The sequence below is a fragment of the Pelodiscus sinensis genome, chromosome 9, assembly GCF_052426305.1.
Source record: "Pelodiscus sinensis isolate ZL-2025 chromosome 9, ASM5242630v1, whole genome shotgun sequence".
Classification (NCBI taxonomy): Eukaryota; Metazoa; Chordata; order Testudines; family Trionychidae; genus Pelodiscus; species Pelodiscus sinensis.
In genome coordinates this window covers 15,602,064-15,627,364 of record NC_143060.1, presented here as the reverse complement: position 1 = coordinate 15,627,364, position 25,301 = coordinate 15,602,064, and the positions used below count along the sequence as shown (strand labels likewise).

General features: G+C 43.0%; 1 protein-coding gene across 1 annotated transcript in view; it reads left to right on the top strand.

Annotated features, from left to right (window-relative positions):
* The window catches only part of DAB1 (DAB adaptor protein 1), a 772,627-nt gene that overhangs the window by 334,366 nt on the left and 412,960 nt on the right, over nucleotides 1–25,301 (top strand). Inside the window, exon 2 of the mRNA XM_014578749.4 lies at nucleotides 6,836–6,907. The gene's annotated coding sequence lies outside the window, so the exon portion shown is untranslated. The remainder of the gene's footprint in view (nucleotides 1–6,835; nucleotides 6,908–25,301) is intronic.

The window sequence follows — 25,301 nt, the reverse complement described above, 5'->3', positions numbered from 1 at the left end:
AAATCAAGAAAAGGAAACAATTGATTTCGACCTTGATCTCTACATCTGGTAATGTGTGTATTTTCATCACTTCCCAAGGTTCTCACTGTCATATTTGCTTTTATGGTGTCAGGTTGAAGGGTACTTCCTGGTCCCAGTGACTGAGAGGTTAGCTCTAGTTTAGCACCTTCCTCCACACATTGACTTCCTTCTTTCATGTCCTTCTTTCCTCCATGTCCTTTGGAAAGATGCTGAGGACAGGCAGCTTCCGGAGCAGAAAGGGGAGAAAGGCAAGAGGAAAAGAAACAGAAAAATGATCCAGCCAGCCCTACCAATCAGTAGGTCTAGCCAGCATGGTTTCTATAGAAGAAAATCAGATCTCATTAATTTTAGTCTCAGAGTATGTCAGTAAAGTAGTGGATAAAGGAGAATGGGGGTATATAGCTATTTACAAAATACAGGACTATGTAGCACTTTAAAGACTAACAAGATGGTTTATTAGATGATGAGCTTTTGTGGGCCAGACCCACTTCCTCAGATCAAATAGTGAAAGAAAATAGTCACAACCATGGTATATATGGTTGTGACTATTTTCTTCCACTATTTGATCTGAGGAAGTGGGTCTGGCCCACGAAAGCTCTTCATCTAATAAACCATCTTGTTAGTCTTTAAAGTGCTACATAGTCCTGTATTTTGTTTCAGCTACACCAGACTAACACGGCTACATTTCTATCACTATAGCTATTTAGACTTTCAAAAGGCCTTTGGTAAGGTCTTTCACAAGACGCTACTTAATAAAACAAGTATCAGAGTGAAAGACAAAATATTGCCATGGATCTAAAACAGGCTAAAAACAGGAAATGGTAGTAATAAATGGGCAATTTTCCTCATGACTAAAAGTTAACAAAAGGAGGCCTCATTAGTTCCAAAGTTTAACACACTTATTAATGATGTGGAATGGAGGTGACCAAATATGCAGATGTTACCAAGTTATTTAGGTTTATCAAGTCTAAAGAAGACTGAAAAGAACTTAATGATGCTATGTGAATGAACAACACAATGGCAGATATAGTTCAGTGCTGACGAAAGCAAAGATTCAACAAAGACCCGCAGATCTGTTATGAGTTTGTATATTAAAACCCTGGAAAAAAATTCTCCTCAGTGTTAGTTGTGTATAGTAATAGACCCCTGTTGGATCTGCTGGTGTTATAAACCATTAACTAGTTTATGGAAGTTGCACATTCTGTTTATTGATGACCCTATGGGTTAATTCCTGCAGCCCTTATTTATTCATGAAGCCAATAGGAATTTAGAACATGGAGCATCTGCAGTGGGCCTTACATTACTCTAGGCATATTCATCAATCATAATATGTGTGTCCTTCAAGAATTCTTTCGGTCTTCCTTTTAGGGTTCTGTGTCTCAAGAATGATTGTACCCTTAGTTTCAAATTAATATTCAAAATCTCTTTCCAGAAGCTCAGAAGAGAAGTTATTATAAATCTTTTTATATGTTCTATTCATTCCTTCTTTTAAAATCATAACAATTCTTTGCATAATTCTGTTCAAGGATCACAAAACACTTTATAAACCTTAATTAATCTAGCCTTAGGCGTCACTGTGAGCAAAGCATTATTATCCCCAATTTATACATGGGTAAACTAGGCAGAGAGTCATCTAATCTCTTGCCCAAAGTCACACAACAAATCATTGGCAGAGCTAGGAATCAAGGCCAGATCTTCTGACTCACTTTAATGACTAGACCTTGCAACCTCTCCCTATCTGTTGTTCTTTTTTGTCCTAAACAAAAATGTAAAACGGAGATAGCAAAATATATTTTATCTTTTTGTCCCTCAGCCTGGCTTTTGCAGTTGAAAGTGGTCCCTCTAAAATTGATTTAAGACACCTACTGACCTCTGAATTAATTGCAGCCTGCTGTCTAGCTTTCTTCTGTTTGCCGCCTACTTCCCCTACTATCGAGCTAAATCAGAAGCCACTAGGTGTCCCTTTCTGAGCAAGAAGCTAAAACCCTGAGTCTCCATCATTAGTGAGAGAAAGCTTTTACGGAATTGAAACATTGCATTGTTATGATTTGTAGAACAAAAGCTAAATAAGAATTGTAACATTTAGTTATGGACTTCCACTTCATTTCTCTCTAATGCAATGTAAGCTGCCTATAGCAATCTTTTAAATGTAATGATTAAGACTATTAAAGGAAATACTATACAAAGCAACATTTTTTCAGTCCAAAGTAATATTTAGGGCACAGTTTTAAGTGAAGATAAAGTAATGACTACTGTTCAATAATTTTGATGATAAATTTCCCTAGAGGATAAAGAGGAAGAACAAAAGTAGGCTGTATTTAATCATGCAAGATAAACAAATGCAGGCATACAAATATTTGTGGAGATACAATTTCTCTAATGATGGTAAGGTATTCATTCCATGGAGACAAGATCCCAAAGACCTCTGCTCTACTGATCAATACTTGGAACGTATATTGATTTCCAATTTAATAGTGTTAACTTCTTAGCTGTTAAAAAGATCTCTTGGTATCAATTTTCACCTTGCCTAATTTTCATTATATGTGAACACTATTATGAGAAAGCAAACCAAGGTCTCATCTGGTGTGATGATTAGCTCTAGTGACTTCAGATTTGTAATGTTCAAAGATTTACTTTTCTTATGTAAGCATTATCCTAGCATGAAATGTCTATGTTTAAAGGCAATGACCTGAGAATTGCCTTTATTCTAGCCTGACATACATTTTCCCTAGTGTTTCTTAATTTTATTTATGTATCCCAGTTCCCAGATGAAATAATACACTAATTAATAGTGCCATTTATTACAGATATGTTGTTTTCTTGTAACTGTTCATGCCAAATGACTCTGATGTCAGCTGATCAGATTGCTAAATGGCCAGACTTTATTTAAGCAATAAGACACACATGACAAGCAGTGCATTCCTGTGTGATTATGCCTCCAGGAATGTTAGGAGATACAAGGTCAACAACCTCAGCAACTTTTAACTACCTGAAAAGTGCAGTGTAATCCTTTGGAAATGGAGCGTCTGGACTGTCTCATTTCAATTTCAGAGAGATAATTATTTCTTTTTTAAAGTAAATACATGCATTACTTTCTGTAATTAACATGGGCATGACATTCCTGACTAGCAATCAGAAAACATTTCTGTCCAGAGTTCTCAGAGCTCTTAATTTCAAGGACAGTTCTGGCAAGCAAAGTTACTTGGTTTTTAAATGGTATCTTGTCATCTTTGTCTATTCAGTCACATCTTGCTTTAGCAAGGAAAATAAGGTTTACACTTCAGTCCTATAGATGTGTGTATACTTAACTACATTTTACTGTGGCTTTTGCTTTAGCAACTGAAATGTTAACTGCATTTTGATCGCAATAATCTTCATATTACTGGTGGTGGTATGTAAGCCAGAAAAAAATACAACTTGGCTTTTAGCTTCCACGTTGAGCCTGCAGAATTAGACATTGTAAACTGACCATATGTAGTATAGATTCCGTGAGAGATGACAAACACTGAAGCTCACAACATCATTCTTAGAATCACTTTGAAAACCAGCACAGTTTGAATAAGATTCCCATTGTCCTTACCATACATTGTTTCTTTACTGCGCTTCAAGGAGCAGAGTCTTCTCTTGCATTCCTTTAGCTCCCATTGAAATAATGTGAAAGTGAAAGAAAGGCCAAGTGCATGATGCAGAGGTGAACATGGACGAGCGTAAAGAAACATAGGACCTCCAAGTGATGGGGGGAGGTTGAGTTTCCACAGGTTTTAAGAGAGCAGTCAGGTCTGGAGGGGGATGGAGCCCTGAAGCTGTCGCTCTTGTGACAGGACCCTGTCAATATGTCACAGATAGCCAGGAAGAAGTTTATGCCACACTGAGCATTATTTATTTAGTGCCCCGCCACACTTGCCCACTTCAAAGGGTGGGGGAGGTGCGTGTGTGGCAAAGATCACTTCCTGGTAAGAAGGGTGATGGCCTTCTATGGGGAGATAACAATTACCTGATCTATATTGTCAATCTTTTGGGCTCCATGGAGGTTGATATCTGTATGTTCTTGCCTCTTTACAGGCCCGCTGATGGGGGGAGAAAGAGGGCCAGAGTTTCAAAGGGGCCCGGAGCTCCCGCTGATGGGGAAAGAAAGAAGGCCAGAGTTTCAAAGGGGCCTGGAGCTCCTGGGTGCCACTGCCACTGCCAGAGCCCTAAGCTCCTTTGAATTGCCACCAAAATGCCACTCCCTATGGCGCTAAGGGGAGGCATACTGCGGGCTGGGCTGCACAAAGGATTCACTCCCCTTCACTCTGCCCCTTCTACCTGAAACCCTGCCCCTTCCAGAATGCAGAGCCGTGCCCCCTTCTCCTCCTCTCCCCATACAACTTGCCCTGCTGCCTATTTGAGCCGTCTTCAGCTGCTTCTTTCAGGAGGAGGAATCATGATGCCACTCATCTGTGTTCTGTTCATAGCATATGTCCAGGAGTCTTTCCCCATTGGTGGAATACAGGGTGTCACTTTGTATTTGCCCTTCACATTGATTTATATTGTTGTTGCCTGACTAGGGTTTATTGTAAAATACAAGTTTGTGCTTGAGTAAAAGTGGCTTAAATATTACTTAAATTCTTAGGCAAGAAGACAGAAACAGAAGAGAGAGGTAAACAAGAACTTCAGTATCTGATCAGGGCAGCCATGATTTCAAAATCATTGTTTACCCATCCCACTCTTTCAGCCTTGCTTAAGCGTTTTCCTTTTTATTGGCAAACATAACTCTGCAACAATAAAAACCTGCTAATTTACAGTGGATGAAATAAAAAAATACATGAAGGTTGCAGCGTCACCAGCCGGAGTCTGTCAGGAGGACCAAGACTGGGAGAAGGAGGGTGGTTAGCACTATAGCATTAAACTGAACATGGACCGTAGATGAGCTAACACAATTACAATTCAGCCACTGCAGCTAGAGATCTGCTGACACTAAAAAGCTTTCCTATAGCTATGCCAGTAAAACTGAACTTTGACTGGTGGTTTGCTCCAGTTTCCCCAAGCAACAGAAACACCACCAGCAAAATTGCACCTACCCTAAGTACTTTTTCTGACAAAGCTTTGTTGGTCAAAATCATGCTGCTGGCTGGCATAGCTCCTACAAGCAGGAGGCTAGAACAGTTTCTACAGTGGTGGTGCTGACAGCCATTGTACTAAATTGTACACCCTGTTTATAATTAAAACCATTTCAAGCCAGGGGGTGATGCACCACCCCTTGAACCTCTAGTTCCAGCACCTATGCTTTCAAGCATAGACACAGCCTCGGTGATGTTATGGCTGTGAATTTCAAAGGATCCTAATTAGCTAGACATTCAACATTCACTGAAATTAAACGAAAACTCCCAGCATGCAACAATATTTGCGATGTTCCATGTACCTGAGGTCTATTCTTCATACAGTTTTTGTACTAGTGTGATTTTTATAATGAGATACTTATATAAGTATAATGCCAAATGTGGACACAGTTATTCTATTCTAATAGAGTACATCTACATGGCCGGGCAAAAGTTGAATTAAGCTACACAACTTCAGCTACGTCCATTGCGAAGCTGAAGTCAAAATAGCATGATCTGGTTTTTGGTGTTGTCTACACAGCAGGAAGTTGATGGAAGAACACTCTTCCTTTGACTTCCCTTACTCCTCGTGAAATGAGGGTTACAGTAGTCGGAGTAAGAAGTCCTTCATTGCAACATTATTTTGAAATAATGTCTTGCTGTGTAGACGTACATTTTGTTATTTTGGAATAACGTCCGTTATTCTGAAATAATGCTGCTGTGTAGACATACCCGATAGTGTTTTTTCCCAATATAGCTTATTCCCCTTTCTGTAACAATAAGCGATAACAGAATAAACACACATGTCCCCACTAAGCTGACTGTATTGCTTTATCTTCACTGCTATAATTAAAGCAGTGCCACTTTTCTGAGTAGACATGGCATTAGTTGCCTGCCCTCTTGCTCTGGTGAAAGGTGCTGCTTGTCTAAGGAATGAGCTTTCTGAAGCAGAACAAATTGTTCAGGGAGAGGGAAAACGCTTGCTCTTGTAGCCTTTTCTTGCTCCTATTCTTCAAGCGCTTATGACTGGTGGAGTGGGCAGAAGAGACAGAAGAACACAGTTTCGGGGAGGGAGATGAGAGCGAGAGGCAGAGTTCAGAGAGGCCCTGTCTGCTCCCTTATGCTTATCTTGCTGCCCTCTGTCAGCTCCTAGCAGAGGAGCGAAGAGAAGGCCAAGCCTGTGACAAGTCCCGTAACACAAACTACCTGCTGAAGTATAGGAATACTTAGGACATGGATAGCTAGTATGAAGCCTCCAAACTCATGTCAGGGAGACACATCCATAAAGCCCTTCCCAAGTTAAATGGGAGAGGAGTCCAGCTTAGATGGAAGGAGGGTTTGGAGGTAAGGAGAAAGGGGGGAATACTCAGAACGACTGACCTAGGGAATACTGTGAATACTGTTGTTCATTTACAGAGGGAAATGAGGGGAAAATAAGGACAAACACTGTATCATTACAGAGCACATTTTGGCCAAATATTTTTGTACTCTTAAATAAGGTACAGTTATGTATATGCTGTATTTTTTAAGAATATTGCAGTTGTAGTATTCTTATCATAGGTATACTATAAAATTGATGTCTATGAAACTTGATTAGCCTCCTGCAACCTCTTATGTGATAGTTGACTCTAAACCTTGATTTTGTACTAGGTCAGCATATGACTTGATGTTCATCAGAACTCTGGATTAGTAATGGCCATTTTCTTATTGTTGTTCATTTGTTTTGTTTTCAACAGTGAGCAAGACATGGTGGCTCTGAGTGGGATCTAGTCTTCATGGTTGAAAGGAATTTTTCGTACAGGACCAAGGTAATGCTGTTTAAAGCAAAAACTGTGTCAACCTGATGTTGATGGCAAAAGTCATTTTGGGGATGTTCACTGATGATAATATGATGTTCAAGGATTTTAGCTGGGGGAGGTTAATTAGCATTTACTGACAAATATCATGTGACTACTCTCTGTAACAGACATGTTACGTTTTGAGTGCCCTTTGTAATTGCCTCTGGAAAGAAAGAAATCAGAGTATCTTTTTTTCTGCAGCTATTTTTTTACAGAACTATTATTCTCTCCTGTGATACCCTTTAGTAGATGCATTTAACATCACCACTCTCAATAACGTAGATGTCTCATACACTGCTGCAGTGCCGTCTAGATCCTCAACTAAACACATCCTGGGAGAGAGTATAAATAGCCCTGAAGACTGAAAAAAAATGCATTGGAAAACAAGAGAAAGAAATGGTCTTGCATAGCGCATATGGTCAGGGGGATTGACAGGCTTAGCAGGATCCTGGGCATTCTGGGGGAGGTGGCACCATGCTCCTGGAAGGAACAGGGTCTCAGGTGGAAGGAGTGGGCCTAGGGAGCCAGCCCCTAGCACTTCCGGGACCACACCACTCCATGCTCCCCTCCCTGCACTTCCCGGACCACACCACTCCATGCTCCGCTCCCTGCACTTCCCGGACCACACCACTCCATGCTTCCCTCCCCACTGTCCCTCTAAGGGCTCTGGAGCAAACCACCCAGTGCTCCTGCAGCAACATAAAGGGCCCTGGGCTGCAGCTGTTGCTACAGAAGTGGCAGCTGCAGCTGGGAAACCCAGGCGCTAAGGCAACTTCCCCCTTTGCCTGCTCCCCATCGGTGGGCCTGCATGCAATATAATCAATAATTGCTGTTTGATAAAGGAGAATGTTCTAGCAATTTACCTTGTGTGGGCGGATGTGCTATTTAAAAAAGACACAGTCAGATCTATTTAGCCGACTGGTTTATGAAAGCTGTTCGTGTCAGTTTGTGTCTCTTATTTATAGCATATAGCTGAGTGAATGATGCGCTAGTCGCAGTCCTTCCAAGACAGTTTTAATTAGCAACATTGGCTATCAGGAAAGCAGTAAGTCTCTCATCCTGTCATAGATATATCCACTTTAGACTAGCTAGAAATCTCATTCACTACCACATGAAACTCCTCTCCTCTGGTCCCACAAGTAGAGACAGGGCTGGATTACCCAATAGGAAGACTAAGCACGTGCTTAGGGCACCAGCAAATCAGAGGAACCAAAAAAAAAGAGATTTTATGTTATAGTATTGTTTTTATTTTGAATTACATATGGGGGGGGCACCATAATCTTTTCAGTGCTTAGGGCCTCCAAAGGTCTTAATCCAGCCCTGAGTAGAGACAAGGACTCCAGGCTTTCAAAAGCTGTCTGAGGTGTTGAGCATTTGCTGCTTGTATGGCGCAGGAAGCAAATGGAAGATGATGCCGTTCTCTGTTGTGTCCTCGGGAGAGTGGAAGACTCCCCAAGGCTCTAGCATGTTGTTGCACCACACCACTTCACCAGGGTCAGAAGAACTTCAGTGACTTTTCAAAGGTAAAACCTAATAGAAACGTGAGCCTGCCGTGCACGTGCTAAAGCGGGGGCTGTTGATCTGAGTTGCTGGCATTCCTGGTTTGTGTCACTGGCAGTACAACACAGAGTGCAGGGTGGTTCAGAGGTGAACCACTGTGGTGGGAGGCACAATCTCTCCTGGAACTACCTGTTGTGCAGCCTTTAGGAAGCTGCAGCCCACGCCGCCTGGTGAGCCTGGCCTGAGGCCTGTCACAGAGAGGAGCAGGCCTATGCCCTCCCTGCCCTCAGAAGCGAGGATGTACGCCACCAGGGCTGTCACAAGTGGCTTCTGAGCTTCTCCAGGCCGAGGGGCTGCGAGTGTTGCAAGCCTGGGCAACGGGAGCCTCCTTGCCCACTCTCCCGATGAGCTCCTTTGTGAGGGAATTGCCTTGCTCCGCACTACCAGCTTCCTGGGACGAGTAACTACAGTTCCTGTCATTACCACACAGGAGCACAGGGGTGTATAGGAATGGCTGTGCTGGTTCAGACACACAACCGCTTGAGAGCCCTGTGTGTGAAGACCGTGGGTGTACCTCTCTGCCTTCCCCTGACCACTGGCTGCTCTCCTCCCAACCTGCCAGTGGCAGCAAAGAGCAACAATACGAAAAACCTCTCTAAAGCTCTTGTTATGTAGCATTTTTGTACCTTCTGTGGCATACACAGAATGCATGGTGGTGGTGTGTAATGGTTTCAGAGGCTCTACTTGAAGGGGACATGTGAGCTATGGAATTATACTGTCTTCACACCCCAGCAAAGTGTTCATTGTACCACCCCACAGCTTTAGGCAGCCTGATCATATATACAGAATGTTATTAGCATGAGAGAGAGGTTTTCTTGCATACCTTTCTGTGGCCCTGGCTCTGGAAACCAAACCGCACTTGGGAAAGAGAAAGTCAGATGAAGCATATCACCACCCAACCACCACTGTAAATTCATGGGGACTCACAGGCTGATAAGAGAACTCGGAGGAGAGAGAGACAGGGATTTTAAAAAAATGCTGTTATAAATAGAAAAAGACCTGAAGAGCAGGTGATCCATGGGATAGTAAATGAAGGGGGTGCCTTCCATTGCAAATTGCAGATAGTCGATCTAACCAGAAAAGGGGGAAAGGTGTCCAACAATCCACTCAAATTTAGTCCATGCTAGGAAAAAGTTTGCGAGCCCCTGGCTCAGCAGAAACAGATGTAGGATTTTCAGTTTTCTTTGGTACAGCTGTGTTTTGAAGCCACGGTTCTGAGCACGTTATTTAAGAAATGTTCATGATTTGAAAGTTATCTAGTACTTGTCTTCGATCCACATAAATAGTAGTCGACCTGCTCACTGAACTTGTGCAAATCATCTCTCTGCTCTGTGCCTCAGCTTCCACATCTGTAAAATAAAGAGAATGAAACTTCCCTCCTCTGTGAAATGCTTTGGGATCTACAGGTGAAAAGCGCTTTAAATGAGCTGAAGGAAGAAGGTCTGCAACAGGCAGAATTCCAGCTGCTGTGGCTGAATTCTTCCTGGGGACCTTAGAAAATGTACATTCTCCTCTCTGAAACTGATGAGCTCTACTGGCTGGTAGGAGACTGTGGATCCACCCTCCCCCACTCTTTTTGGGGTTAGAACACCTAGGGGTGCTAGTGTAATGCTGACAGGTGGGACTGAACTTGGGATCTCTGGAGCTTAACGCATGAGCCTCTATCGCTTGAACTAAAAGCCAGCAGGCTCTCAGCTAAGGCTGCAGAGCACGCTCATTCTTTCTCTCCGTATGAGGTCCAAGTGCTACTACATGGGATAGTGAACCATGCCCAGAAGGTGTGTGAGTTACACTAGCAGGAGCATAGTGATAGAAATGTAGCAGGGGCAGTAAGTTCATTTCCATGTCATATTGTGACTTGCTGCTGTGCAAGCTTCGTTCTGTGTCTTCCTCCACATCCCACTTGTGCAGAGAGCCAGTAGGGGTTGGACATTTCAGTTTTTAAAAAACTCGGTTGCTCTTGTTTTGAAGTAGGGATTGCTGGCTGAGGTTGTGTGGCCTCTGTTACGTAGGTCGGATGTTAGGATCATTATGGTCTCTAACTCTTGAAGCCAATATCTGGTCTTAAACAGATCTGGCATTACTTAGTTCGCGTGACTATATGGGATATAAAATTACAGACAAAGACAATATGCTCCTGTGTTTGTGCCTAGAGCCTTCCAAGGCGATAATGAAGTACCCAGAATGAGATAAAACAACCGAAAGGGCATCTTAAACTGGCATGCAGAACTGCGGGATATGGATCATTATTGCTGCTTGGCACAGCGTATTTTAATTGGTGTAAAGTCCCGCGTTTCTAAACAAGGGAGCAAACAAAGGAGGGGAATGATCTGAAGAGCTGAGGTTTCATCTCAGAGCAGTTGAGGGAGTCCTACTGGGAAGATTATTATTTTTTTTTTTAGCATAACAACAAATCCCACTGTATCTGAGGTTTCCCCAGGTAGCAGAGCATGAAAGAGGAAGCTGAGAGCTAATAGGTGTGGAAGAGGGAAGCTGGGAGAGAACTAGAGTAGAACGCAGAAGCTGAGAGTGCTTTCCAGAGTGACAGAGAGAAACCTAATGAGGACTGCAGTTGCACGTAGCATAGAAGAAGCGAGGAGAGGGAATTATAGCCACGAATGGGGCCTACATTGTGCAAGAGGCCGATTTTTTTTTAATAGCAGCAGCTGAGCAGTCACATGAACGCTATTTTGAAATAACAAAAAAAAAATACCACTATAAAAAGGGCGTGGACGTATTGCAAAGGGTTCAGCGGAGGGTGACCAAAATGATTAGGGGGCTGGAGCACATGAGCTATGAGGAGAGGCTGAGGGATTTGGGTTTGTTTAGTCTGTAGAAGAGAAGAATGAGGGGGGATTTGATAGCAGCCTTCAACTTCCGTTAGGGAGGTTCCAAAGAGGATGGAGAGAGGCTGTTCTCAGTAGTGACGGATGGCAGAACAAGGAGCAATGGTCTCAAGTTACAGTGGGGGAGGTCTAGGTTGGAAATTTGGAAAAAAACTATTTCACTAGGAGGGGGTGAAGCACTGGAATGGGTTACCTAGGGAGGTGGTGGAATCTCCATCCTTAGAGGTTTTTAAGTTTCAGCTTGACAAAGCCCTGGCTGGATTGATTTAGTGGGGATTGGTCCTGCATTGGGCAGGGAGCAGGACTTGATGACCTCCTGAGGTCTCTTCCAGCTCTATGATTCTGTGATTGTTCCTCATGAAAAGTGGGAGTTATTATTTTGAAATAACCAGCCCATTATTTCAAAATAACGTGCTTGGTAGAGTGGACATGCCTAGTGCAGACCGAGGCTAAGGGATCTGCCTTATGGACCCTGTTGACGGGAACAGCCTGTGCCCATCTAGCACTTCATAATGCTGCATGCAGGACCCATTCAGAACTCCCTGGTAAGTGTAAGGATAGAACTCAGATCTCTCTGCTTTAAAAGCACAAGTTCCTGTTATTTGTACTGAAGACTTTCCTGCAGTTGACAGCACTACAGAGATAGTGACACACAAGTGAGCAATTCCAATTATACCCACCAGAAGCAGTGCTCCACATTCACATTCGTCTGTGTGTTACAAGTGCTAAAGGCTTGGTTTTGCTAGCAAGGACCTGACGCTGTTTCTAGGCAACTGTAGATGGGTGGACTCCATGAAATTTGCATGGACCAGCAAAACATAGGTAGGAGTCACCCTTGGAAAGTGGACTGCTTCCTTGAGCTTCCTATCTGGAGTCTTCCCTGGGACTGTACAGGGATTTGGAGGCCATAGACTGCTGTACAGGCTCTTTGGAGCTGTCTATGATGGAGAAGGCTGTGGTAAGGAACCTCTAGAGGTCTCATATATAATATAGGTGCCGTGAAGAGATAGAGGTACCTTTTCCTCAGGTGTGCTCTAGGCAAGTGTTTTAATAAATGAGACCAAACTTAGCTGGAGGGATCATAGCAGCCTCCTGTGTGGCTTTTCCTTTTTAAAAGCTCTCCTATTAGCCTTGATTTCAATTCCTGCAATAATGCTAAGGCTCTGGTTTAAACCCACAGAATAAAGGGGGTTCACAGAGTAAGATGCAATGGTCAAAAGAGGCGCAAAGTGGTTAATAATTGCACGTGCCCTATGGGTTATAATACCTAAGCACAGTGGGGGGTGAGCTAAGCAAGCAGTAAATAATGACTTAGTCCCCCACTGAGAATGCATTTCTCTAATGTTGTCTGATGCTGGGTGTTTCACACCTAACATTAATTATATGATAATGCAGTTTTTTGTATTTAATAATGTCTCTTACCTCTGTGTTCTAGCACTCTGCTTCCCATTGAAGGTAATGCTGGTAGATGTCTGACAAATTAGTTTCAAGGCAGCGAAGTCTATCGTGAGGCTCTACTGTTCACCCCATTTAACTTCTTCAAACAATAAAATAAACCTACTCTCAGTCTTGTTTTCAAATTTGTATCAAGTCTCGGAATGTATGGCCTTGAATTGCTTGCTAAAGGGGAGCATGTCTGGAATCAAACCAGACAGTTTGATTCACAGAGGAGCATTTTACCACTGAGGTGGGATGTCACGGAACTTCTTTTCTTTTCTTTTCTTTTCTTTTCTTTTCTTTTCTTTTCTTTTCTTTTCTTCTTCTTTTCTTTTTTCTTTATGCACCAAAGCTGAGCGAATAGCCTGAGTTCCTTAACCCCTTCTTCTCTGTTCCCTGCTGATTCGCAGCTTTGCTTGTGGATGTGGAAACGGGCAAAAGATGGAGCTTTGTCAGTTTTCAGATGCTTGCTGCATACTGTTGTGTGGCTGGTCATTTATTTGGAATTAGATTCAGCCACTCATGCTGATGCTGATTAAGTGCTCTTCTCCACAAATGAACCCACTGGTCTGACACCAAAAGCCTGCTGAGGCTGCTTTTAGGGTTGTGAAGCATATACGGCATCCCTTGCTTAGGGCCAGGGGAGCTGGCAGCCTCACCAGGCCCTTGGCAAGGTGTGGGGAGGAAGCAGCTGCATGTTCTTAGACAGGTTGGAGCCTCAAGTGGAAGGGGAGGTGCTGAGGGCAGCTGGACCTCAGCAGCATCAGAACTGTGGTCTGCCCTCCCTAGCCTCCCCAAGCCGTCTTAAGAGCCACTCGGAGCACACAGCATGGCTCTCTGCTGGCAATTTAAACAGTTCTGGTGGCCAGGAGCCCTAGGCCCCTTTGGAACTCTGGGCCCTAGGGCAACTGCCACTTTTGCTCCCACCCCCACCCTCTTGGTGGGCCTGCTTAGGACCGTGCCTCAAATAGACGTCTAATGCAGTGTTTGAGTGTTTCTCTAAGGAGTTCATCCTGACATTAGAGATTGCTAGAAATTTATGGGCTCGCAACGTTATTCTGCCACAGCCAGAATTCTGCCAAGCCCCAAAATCCAGACAGGGATGATTTAATGACAATGGGAAAGCATATGACTTATTGTAGTTAATTTACTGTTTCGTGCAGTGCCACAGAAAAGCGTAGTGGTTCTTGCCCTAAGGAATTAACAACTTAACTGGGACAATCACGCAGCAATATAGGACATTAATATGTTTTTATATAGTCAAATAGAGGTTGCCAGACTGGATTCAAATCCCTTCTCTGATAGTGGGTAGCACCCGGTGCTTCTGTGAAGGTTGAAGGAAACTCTGTAGTGCACAGTGCTGGAATAGCCTGCCAAGGCAGGAAATTTATTTCTAACCCTTGTCTGTTACTGGTTGGGTTATGCCCTGAAGTATTATGCCCTGAAGTATTAGACTTATCTCTTGAAAAAGATCTTATCAAATGTAACTGTGAAGTTATTTTTGTACAACATAGATATCTACCCTTGATTGAAGTCTGCTGAGCTCTTGGCTTCAGTCATATCAAGTGGCAGTGAATTCCACTGGTTAATGCTGTGAGGGTTTTGTTGTTTTGTTAAAAAGCTATTCCTGTTATCAGGTTTAAATTTGCTGCCTTTCAGTCTCGTTGTCTTTCTCCAGATTTATACAGCGGTAAGTAAATTGGAGGATTCAATTTACGTCCTGTAAGCTATTCATTTTCATGTATACCTTGGTCTTGTCCCCTCTTATTTATGTCTTCTCTAAACTAAAGTCTTGCCCCACATCTTTCCTTGCTTCTAATCATTTTCAGTGCTCATCCCTGAATCCCTTTTATTTCTGGTACACCTTTTTGTGAAAGGATGAATAGAATTGAACCAAGTACCCTGGGTGCGGTGGACCAACATAAAGGCACTGTGCTACTTTTCACTGTTGTTCTCTATCCCATTCTTTATACATCTTCAATTATGTTTGCCTTTTTCATCCACTGTTATACAGTGAGTGGAGTTTTCACTGGGCTTTTATTTCTCATAGAAATGCTGCCTCAGAAAAGAATAGCTAGATTATTACTGCCCTAACCTTTTTGCAGCTAGAAAGTGGGACATCTGGAGTGAATAACTGTGGCCATTGAAAAAGCCCTGTGTTCGTGCAACATCTGCGTTAACATTTTTCATGCTGTTAGGGACCTACTGGCTCCCAAGGCATCTTCAACTTCAGAACTTTTAGAAATGGCTGTAAAGAAATCTCACTTCTTATACTTCCATCCATTTTTCAGCCTAGACAGCTTTTCATTGCATATTACAGAGGTGCCAAAGGCATATCAGTGGTCCATAGGGCCTTGGCTGCTGGTCTTCCAAATGAAGCATTTTAAGAACCACACAGAAGAGGACTGAATGAACAGATGGTTCAAGAAGGCAGATTTCTCTTAGAAAGAGGTCCACAGAGTGCACAAATGATAGACCTACTTGTCTCCCATGTAGGTGTGAATTTCCAGCTGTTTACCAGTGGGTTGTGAGAAATGGGGCTGACAGACTCACTCAGCCCCTGGACAAGGTAAAGGTGGCCAGCTTCATGCCCTGGGCATAAGGGGCAGGAAGGGCTGGGCTCCCTCAGGCAGCCTTCTGGCCTCAGTGCCGCCCAGGGCTCCAATGGCAATTTAAAGGGCTTGGATCCTTTTGAATCGCCAGGCCCTTCAGCAGCTGCCCCTTTTGCCCTTCTCCCTTCCCCCCATGTTGTTGGGCCTACTGGTAAAAAAGGAAAGTGATGCCTTGCTAGAGGTAAGGATGTGCACGTAGGTGCTGGGGCCAGAGATGCTCCCATGTCTCCTGAATTGATGCAGTAATAGTAACCCAAACACGTTGTTTTTGCCTTCAGCACCCCCACTATAAAAGTTGTCCCAGAACCCCTGGATAGGGACACTCATGCTCCACGCAAATCAGTTCATATTACAAATTAAATGGGAGAATGCACTGGGACAGGATTAGAGGAAAGGTTCTGTAGCTTCCAGATGAGTAGCTTTTGAGAGACATGACATGACCTGGATAGCTAAATTAAACTTACAATGAATTTAACACTTGGGAATCAACAGACTAAAGCAGAGAAGATGACAAGCCTTGAAGTTTGAGTCTGGAGTTTGGACCCTTCCAAGGCTCAGAGGAATTAGGTCCAAGGGCTTTGGGTCATACCAGATATTTTAGGAAATCCACAAGAAGGACTGAAGAATGTTACTACAGTCATCTTACTATATATTTGAGAAATGCTCATCTGTCTGTCTGTCTGACCATCTGTGTGTCAGTTGTTCCTAACCGGTAAGAGATAGGGCCATTAAATTTGGTAGGAAGCTTCCTCTTATCATAACTTAAAGCCAGACCAGGGTTTGGTTGTGCCAGAACAATGGGATACGCATGAAATGTGATTGTTTTGTATCAAATGGAAAGGAGGGGTATGATAGCAGGGACAGTTATACTTACACATGTCCATAGGGGGACAGCAAGCATGGGAGAAAGTAATACACATGAATGACCACAGGGGGGCAGCAAGTATACCAGGCAGAAGTTGCTGGCTGGCAGCACATCCCCAGCCTACCCCAGAAAGAAGTTGTGAGCCGCTGCACATCCCCCGCCACCCTGGGCCAGCTGGCCCTGGACTTGGGCTACGCCAGGTAAGTCTTCCAGTATGTTAAAAAAAATAAAAACAGCCCTGCTTGTATCTTTTGCACTAACCCTCATGAACTATTTTCTACATCTGTCTCTTGTCTTAAAAAGACATCTGGGGAAATGTAACTATTCTTTCTTTTTTTTCCTCTTCCCACATATTGTACTTTCGATAGTAAGGTACATCATGTCTGTCTGTTCCTTACATACACTAGTGGCACATTTTATTAAAGTGAAGTGAGACTGGAATTTAAAAGGACTGTAGAACTGAGACAGTTGGAATTAGGCAGAAAGGTTGTTTAAAGGCATTACAGTGCCATAACAACACTATAGCTTTGTCCATTAATAATCAGCAGAATGCCTAGAACCAATGTCTCTAAAAAGACAGTTTTCCTCCATCCAAAGAAAGAATAAACTACTTGCAGAGTCCATCTATGGGCTTGGGCCAGTGTGGCAATAAAAGAGCAAACAGAAAGGTGAAATTTTCACAAGTCCTCAGCATTGGTCTAGCTCTGCTTTTATTGAAAGCAACGGGAGTTGTACCAATGCACTGGCTAAAACTGAGTGTATTTGAAAATCTCATTTGAAGTCATTACTGTTCTCGAGACTAGAAAATACTGAATTTGGTTCTGGTACTTAAAGGGAAAATATTGCAGGAATATGTAAAAAAGTGTTGTATTTGGCACTGTAGGGGTATGTATGTGTGTGAATGACATGTAGAGCTATGAGAATTATTGATTGGTTTGCTGAACAAACCAAAACACTTGGGGTGGGGGGAATAGTTTCAGAATGACCCAAAACAATATTTTTTCAGCAAAACCAAAACAAAAGGGGGTTTGAGTCATACAAAACATTTCATTTAGATGTTGAGCATTTTAATGGCTTATTATTATATTTGATTTATAATTAAAAGTAATGGAAATTTAGAAACACTTTTCACAGACCTGCAGGAGGTCCCCAACCATCCTTTAGTTTCATGGGTCCGGTGTAGGAGGCACGAGTTCAAGTCCCCACTTTTTATGAATCATAGGAGGCAATTGAATATCATTTTCCCATGATGTGGGCAGGCCAGTGCCCAAATACCAGCCAGTAGGATAGTCAACAGTGGATCATTCTCAGTCTCTCCTGTTGAAGCTGTTCCACTTTGTATAAATAATTAAGCATTAATTGAGCCAGACAGACCTGGTGCAAATGATTTTATGGTAATCCTGAAGGTCAAGGCACTCAGGTGGCAGGGTTTCCAGATCCCATTATTATTTATTACTATTATTACTATTTCCTCCTCCTCCGGTTTTGTGAATTTTTGTTGATCTAAAACTGCAATTTTCTGTAAATAAACTATTTGTCCAAAAAAAAAAATTGCCTCGCTCTAGTGACAATGACCTTTTGGCTTTACTTATAGGTCAACCACCCACCCATGGAATTAAAGTAGAATCGGTGTTTGGTTTTTTTTAAAATCAGCTCAGTATTGCCCAAAATATATGCAGTCAGGAAACATCAATTGCAGTTATTATGTGGAACAAGTTTCTGAGCAATGCTGGCTTATTCATGAGAAACTCAGTCATGTTAAGAGAGCTTATCATTTATCTATTCTGCAAAGATCTGCCGTGTAAGGTAAAAGAGTGGGAGGAACTTGTTTTTCCTTCATATATTTCAAACAGGCATTCTTCTGCTTAATTCAGAGAGGTAAAAATCTTGCCTTGTGTCACCCTGAAAGCTACTGTGTCATTTTTAAACCTGAATGATTTACACAGCTGGATTAGTGATGGTACGGGAGCCTTTACCAAAGGTGAACAGGCTGAAGGCAGACAGATGTTCCAATGTTCTTGGCTGGGAATTATGCCTTCATTTGTCATGCTCTTATGGTCTTGTGTGAAAACACAGACGCACATACCTCCTTACACTCCATCACACCTGTTGACACTTACCCTGCATGTCTCAAAAGAATAGTTGAGCAGCAAAGGAAGACAGAAGAGAGATGTACCTTTGGCTCTGAAACAAGATAGGCTACACGGCTGTGCACAGCAAGGAAAGTGACAATTAGCAAAAGGTTCTCTATAAATAATAGCGTTGGTAATTTACCAGTGTGCAGTATATCCATAAATATAGGGGCTTGTGTTTGTGTTTACTTCCCTTCCTGAGAGCTACCATCCCGAGAAGAATTTTTTGTTGGTGCTGAGTTTGATCCACTCGCAGAGATCAAGAAAGGGGCTAAAGGGGAAAAATCATCCTAGAATCCAAACAGAGAGCGTGTTCGGCATTCAGGCCCTGATCCTACAAGCAGTCTGTGTGAGCAGACCGTTGCACCCATTCAGAGCTACATTGAAGTGAATGGGGCTCTGTGCAAAGCTAGCTGCCTTAGAACGAAAGACAGAGTATGGTTGGAAATAAATGAAGAACTGGAAGTTATAATGTTGTTTAGATTTGGCTCCTGTTGGGATCTTGCTGCTCAGTTAATAAAACTGAAAAGAGGATCCATATAAAAGAGAAGTGTATGTGTGTGAGGAATATGGAAAGGAAGAGAGAGGAATGTATGTACAAGTAGAGTTTTATTTCCCTCATTGACATGCCTCATTTTAAGAACTTTTTGGCCACTTTGGCCTCTTTAATTCTCTGATAAATACTCTGTGCCAGACAGTCAACTGGTGTAAATCAGTATAGCTTCATTGAAGTCAATGAAACTGCACTTATGCCTGATTGATACCCTTTAGGAACAATGTTCCCCCTAATCTTTTCCATCCATGTGCAGATTTTTTCCATTTATGTGTGTAACGAATTTTTTATGTGCACTGAGGTGTGAATGTGCACCACTAGTAGAAACAAAAAACCTCGCTGCTCGCTGTGGGTGCTCTGCCAATCAGCTGGGAAGCATCTGAATCTCTCCTGAGCATCCACACAAGCACACAGGTTACAGGAAATGCTGCTTGCCCACTAGGTCTGTTGTGTGCTGACTAAAATAGAAAATACGTATTACAGTTTTTAAATTGAGGATTGGCACTTGGGAGTTCAGTATTTTGTTTTACATCAGCTGAAAGCTTGAAGGGTGCATCAAGCGGACCTGCAGACAGCTCTAAAGCGTAAATACCAACCTCAGTGCAGTACAGACTGTTACAAACCTGGGCACAAGCCCCCAACTGGCTCTGAGTACTGTGTTTTGATTTCACCCACCAGTTATCAAGTCTAAATGCCCCAGGTTCTATAACAGCCTTCACATCATCACAGATGGTCCTCTCCCAGGGGTATTGTGGTATGTCTTGCTTCCCAGGTAAGTGTACCTTTATGATAGATGGTCCCTTACACCAAAGTTCACAGCCATAGTCAGGTTACTCCCACTCCCAAAGGACCAGGCACTTACCTCAGGTCAATTACACTTTAGCTCTATGAGCACAGACAACCCTTGCAGCCAATTTTATAATAAGCTCTCTGTAGATTGATGATCTAGGAAAAGGAAATGAGAGTTAATTACAAGGTTAAAGCAGGTAAACAAATGAGTTCCAATGTTAACTTTCAAAAAGTAAGCGAAGCTTCTATAATAAGCAAGTGCAATATCACCTTTAGAATGAACCCACGCTAAACACTGGGGATTTTTTGCTTATGCTCAGTTATCCTTGTCCCTCAGAGTCCAAGCAGCATAAGCAGAGGCATTGACTTGCCCAATTCCCAGGGGAAACTTGGGTCCCCTCCATCTACTACACCAGTAACCCAAACCCTCACCCATTCTTTCCCCTGCCTCTTCTTGGCCATATTCCTCCCTCACCTCCTGAACTCTGCTGAACAGCTGCTGGTTGCTAGGACCTGCCAACATAGGGTGGGGTGGGGGGAGGAGCTGATCTGTGGGGATGCCAGGGGATGCTGATGACACACTATTTTTTTTCCCCATTGGCATAGATGCCTATGAGCACATGGACACAGTTCTTCTTTGTTAGGGGTTTTATCCCTTTCCCCCTTCTGCTTTGAATTGAACACTGCTAACAGAGGGAATTCACTTGCCTGTCTCCTTTGCATTTGGCAGTAGGAGAGGAGCAACCAAGGAGACTTTTGTTCTCCTTGGCTGCGTCTAGACTGGCATGATTTTGTGCAAGAGCAGCCACTTTTGCACAAAATCTTGCTGCCTGTCTACACTGGCCGAGAGTATTTGCGCATGAACACTGACTTTGTAATGTACTTGCGCAAGAGGGCCAGTGTAGACAGCAACGTTAATTTATAGCGCAAGAAAGCCGATGGCTAAAATGGCCATTGGTGCTTTCTTGTGCAAGAGAGTGTCTACACTGGCACGGATGCTTTTGCGCAAAAGCAAATCTTTTGCACAAAGGCACATGCCAGTATAGATGCTCTCTTGCGCAAATACTTTTAACGGAAAAACTTTTCTGTTAAAAGTATTTGCGCAAAATCATGCCACTCTAGATGCAGCCCTTGGTGTTCCACAATAGTTCATCTGATATTGATGGGTCTGCCTAAGGGCGGGGCATATTTACCATCCATGAGAGGCCAGCATTTCACTCTAATTAGTGTCTCTCTCTCTCTCCTGCCTGGGGATTTACACATTAAGAGGTTTACCATGCAAACACTCAATTATTACCTTATGTAGTATTCAAACAGGGGTGACACATGGGGGGGGGGAGCACAAGGGTTCACATGCTCGTCTCCTATCCCTGAGTAGAAGGGGCCAGCCAGCAGCCAATAAAAGGGCTGACAAGGGTCTGCCGTGCCCCCTGCACTCCTCTCTCCACCACTTCAGAGGAGGGGTGGGACCACCCCATGATCCCAGTCCATGGTGGGAATGGAGCACAGCTGGGGCCACCGTGTGCTGCTTTGCCCCCACTGCTGCCAGTGAGTATAGAGACCAGTGCTGTCTTCTCTATTCCCTAGGGACAGGGGTGGGGAGAGGTGGAGCAGGAGTGGGGAAGGAGTGGAGGTGTAGCAAGGGCAGGGAGAGGCAGGGTCTGGGATGGAGGGGGTTCCAGCTCTTCACCAGGTCCTGGAGCTCTGCTCACCAGTTGCCTCAGTATTCACGTGAGGCACAAGGTTTGCCAGGATCACTGAGTACACTGGAAGGTCTATACAGAGTATATACTTGATATGTCACCTATAGCTTTTTTTTTTTTTTGTATCTTTAAGCACTGAGTTATAACAAATTATTGTTTAGAGATTTTTGTACATGTGGGCACTTTAAACTAGTTTTTTAATGAATTCTTCTGCATAGAAAGTCATTTTGTTTATTTAGTTCTAGAGCTTTATGGAGCACACTAGCTAGAATTCATACACATTGGTTAAATGAAATGTAAACGCATGATGGTTTGTGTCTTTATAGATGCTGTTGACTTATATATGCTGCCTAGCATGCATATGTATTATGCCGATAATACTACCCACAATATATATTCCAAGCATTTAAGTATACATAGCATTAAGCATTAATTTAGCCGTTATGTAGCCCAAATTGGCCTGTACCATGATTATAATCCTGTTTGCTTATGCTAAGTATCCCAAAACACATTGCATTAGTTGATACAAGCTTTGGCTTATGTAGATAAGAAAACTGTCAGTATCAAGACATACTTTTTTTCCTCATAGCAATGAAAAGGGAATTACTTTCACAAAACTATTTAAACTGCTGCCGGCCTTGGAGTTGCCTACATGCCCCTCACGAACCTGGTATGCCTGTACCCTGAACAAAGATAAGGGTGCATCGTGGCCTGTAATGCCTGGGCTCTGAACAAAAGATAAAGGGATACACCATGGTGTCAAACAAATAAGGTAAAAAGCTGATTCATTGTCTCTAGTTGCGGGTGATTTATAGTGGTTTTCAAATTATGGGTTGCAACCCAGTAATGGCTCACACAGTGTCAGGCGCTGAGTTATCTTGCTGTAGGGTGACTTGGTGAGTAGTGCAGGTGCTAAGGCAAGTTTCCTGACTCTCCTGGCACAGTGGATTACCAAGCAGTCAGCAGCAGAGCTGGCTCCTACGCGGGGTGGGGCCATAGGGCTCTGTGTGCTGGTCCTACCCTGAGACTGGCTACACACTCCCATTGGCCAATTCCTAGCCAATGGGAGCTGTGGGGGGGATCAGTATGTGTGGGCCAGAACAACATGCAGAACTGCTTGTGTGCCTCCACCTAGGAGCTAGACCTGCTGCTGGCCACTTCAATGGCACAGCGTGATCCACGGTGCCAGGAGAGGCAGGAAGCCTGCCTTAGCTCCCCCACTGTGCCACTGGCCGGGAGCCACTGTAGGTAAACGTGTGCACAGCCATGAGCATCAACCGCCTTCCCCAGCCCTGAGGTCCCCCCTGAACCTGGAGCCACCTCCTGCATCCCAGACCTCTCATTCCTGCCCCCGCTCCAGAGCCCACACTCTCGTCAAAAGATTATAATTATGTTGGGTCACGGCCATCAATAATTTTCTCCAACTGAGTCACGAGAAAAAAAGTTAGAAAACCACTGTATTGTACCATTTACTGGTAAACGCGTAGAATATGGAAGACTGGCTTTAAGAAGGATGTAACCTCTGTTTAAGATAAATGTAACATTGCTGCACAGAACTGCTTTACAGAGATTGGTGTCATATAGAACCTTTCCTTTTTCTCATATCCTACTGATAAATGCAACGGGCATTGGCTATTCGGGTTTCCTGAATATATTTCATAAGGCAACAATTTGAATCCCACGTGAGTCACTGCTTCGGTGACAAACCTGACCTAGGCTGAAACACCATAATCTTAAACTAAAAGTATGAGCTGCTAGATGTTGAGGTAAAGCTCTGTAGTTGAGGACTATAACAATTCATATCCTCTATGCATCAACTCAGATGGAGAGCCCTAATATACACTCAACAGTGGATTACACATAGGTCTTTCCATGTGGTTTAATTCTTTCATGCCTCTCCCCTAGTGGCTATGATGTAATGACTAACTATACGGTCAAGAGCTTCAGAGAGGTAGCCGAGTTAGTCTGTAACAGGAAAAACTTAAACAACAAATAGTCTAGGAGCACTTTAAAGACTAACAAAACAAGTAGATGGTATCATGAGCTTTTCTACACATTTTGTAAGTCTTTAAAGTGCTCCTAGACTATTTGTTGTTTTTAAGTTTTTCATACGGTTAAGATCCTTTTACAAACAAACATGGGAGGGAAAAGGGAATTTTGTGAGGTTAATTCTGCTAGTAGTTAACTTTCATGCAACTCAAAGTGATGCTGCCACCCCATTGCTCGGATGCGAATGTATGTCATGTTGCTGACCCAAGTCTTCATGCTGTAGATATTTTTGCATGAAAGGGTGTCTCAATAATAATAGCTGTGCAGTAGCCTAAGCAGAAACACCATGATAAGAAATAAACTCCTACCTTTTATCTCTGCCTGTCATCCTGTTAATTAGATTGAAGCTTGTTAGACGTATTGATTTTTTTAAACCCCTTTTATTTTGAAACCAGCATAGATGGAATTATGGGTATAATGACTATGGCTAAACAGATGGCAGAGCTTCAGAGAAACAAATTCCTGCTGGGTGAATTTTGTCCTAAGAGTTTACAAAGCAGCCAGTAGTCATGTAACATCTGTTTGGTTACATAGATACATATATGTATATAGAATTTCACATCATTATGAATGCTAGATAAATGGTATGCTGGAGATTAAATATTGTAAATCTCAGCCCATGTCTGTCAGTCTTACACTATCTCAAAACCACAATAAGAAAAATAATCTGAAATTAAGTTGCATGTTGATTTAAGAGGTTTTATGAGAAAAAAGCTTCTGACTTTGAAGAAAACTCTCTTCTTAGATCCACTGGACAGATCGTGACTTTTCTGCGCTCCTTCCAAGCATCTCTGCAAGCATAGTTGTAGGGTATTTCCCCCCTTGCCTACCAGGTCAAATCTCTGAACGGATTATTTTGGTACATGTCTAGTGAACATTTTATATGGTTTTCTAATAGCTCATTGTGTAAAAAGCAGTGCACAATGAGACAAATGCAGCACATGTCTGAAGCAAAGCTGGCTACTACAGGCACATCAAACATATATTATGCTCTCTGGCTTCCAATACATAATTGACTCAAGTTAACGGCTTGACTTTATCATGGTTTTTTAATCTTTGATGTGCTCAATGGCCTTGTGTCCAGCATAGCTAAAGCTCCACAATGAAGACTGTGCTTGGTAAGTCTAGTCCTCTGGCACATTAGACCTTTCTACAATTAAGGTAAATCTCAACTATGGAAGGAGAGCTTTCTTTGAGGCCAGTCAAAGACTGTAGAATGAATGGCATAAAAACGAAGGATCCATCCCCAGCCTCACTACCTTCCACTTCCTGTTGCTCCCATTGGCCAGGAACAGTGATTTGCAGCCAACAGGAGCTGTGATCACCTGTACCTGTAGAGGCCCAGGTAAACAAAGTGTCTCATGGCCAACTAGCAGATTGCCCTTACAAGCCACGACCCAGAGTTTGAAAGCCCTTGGTATTGACTCTGCTGGTGAGTTAAGATATGGCTTCTAGCACGTGGATGTATTTCTTTGACTTTGCCTCCTTTAACAGAAATACCTCACAAGTACGTCATAACCCACCCCATCAAAACAAGTCCTTCCACTGCACATGCTCCTTCCCTGAGAGAGGACGAGAGGATGAGCTACATGTTTTATGCATTACAGGAAGTCACTCAGGCACTGTACTATGGTAATAAACACAATAAGAACCTACCTAGAATATAAGAGAATATCGATTTGTTTCTCTCCACTCCCTGAAGTGCGGTTAATAATATTTCCCTAGCTAGTGTATGGAAGCATGGGAAGGACTATTTAGTAGCTGACTGTACTTTGCCTTTGGAAAGAGAAAGTATTACTCCTAAAGCAACTTAGAGAA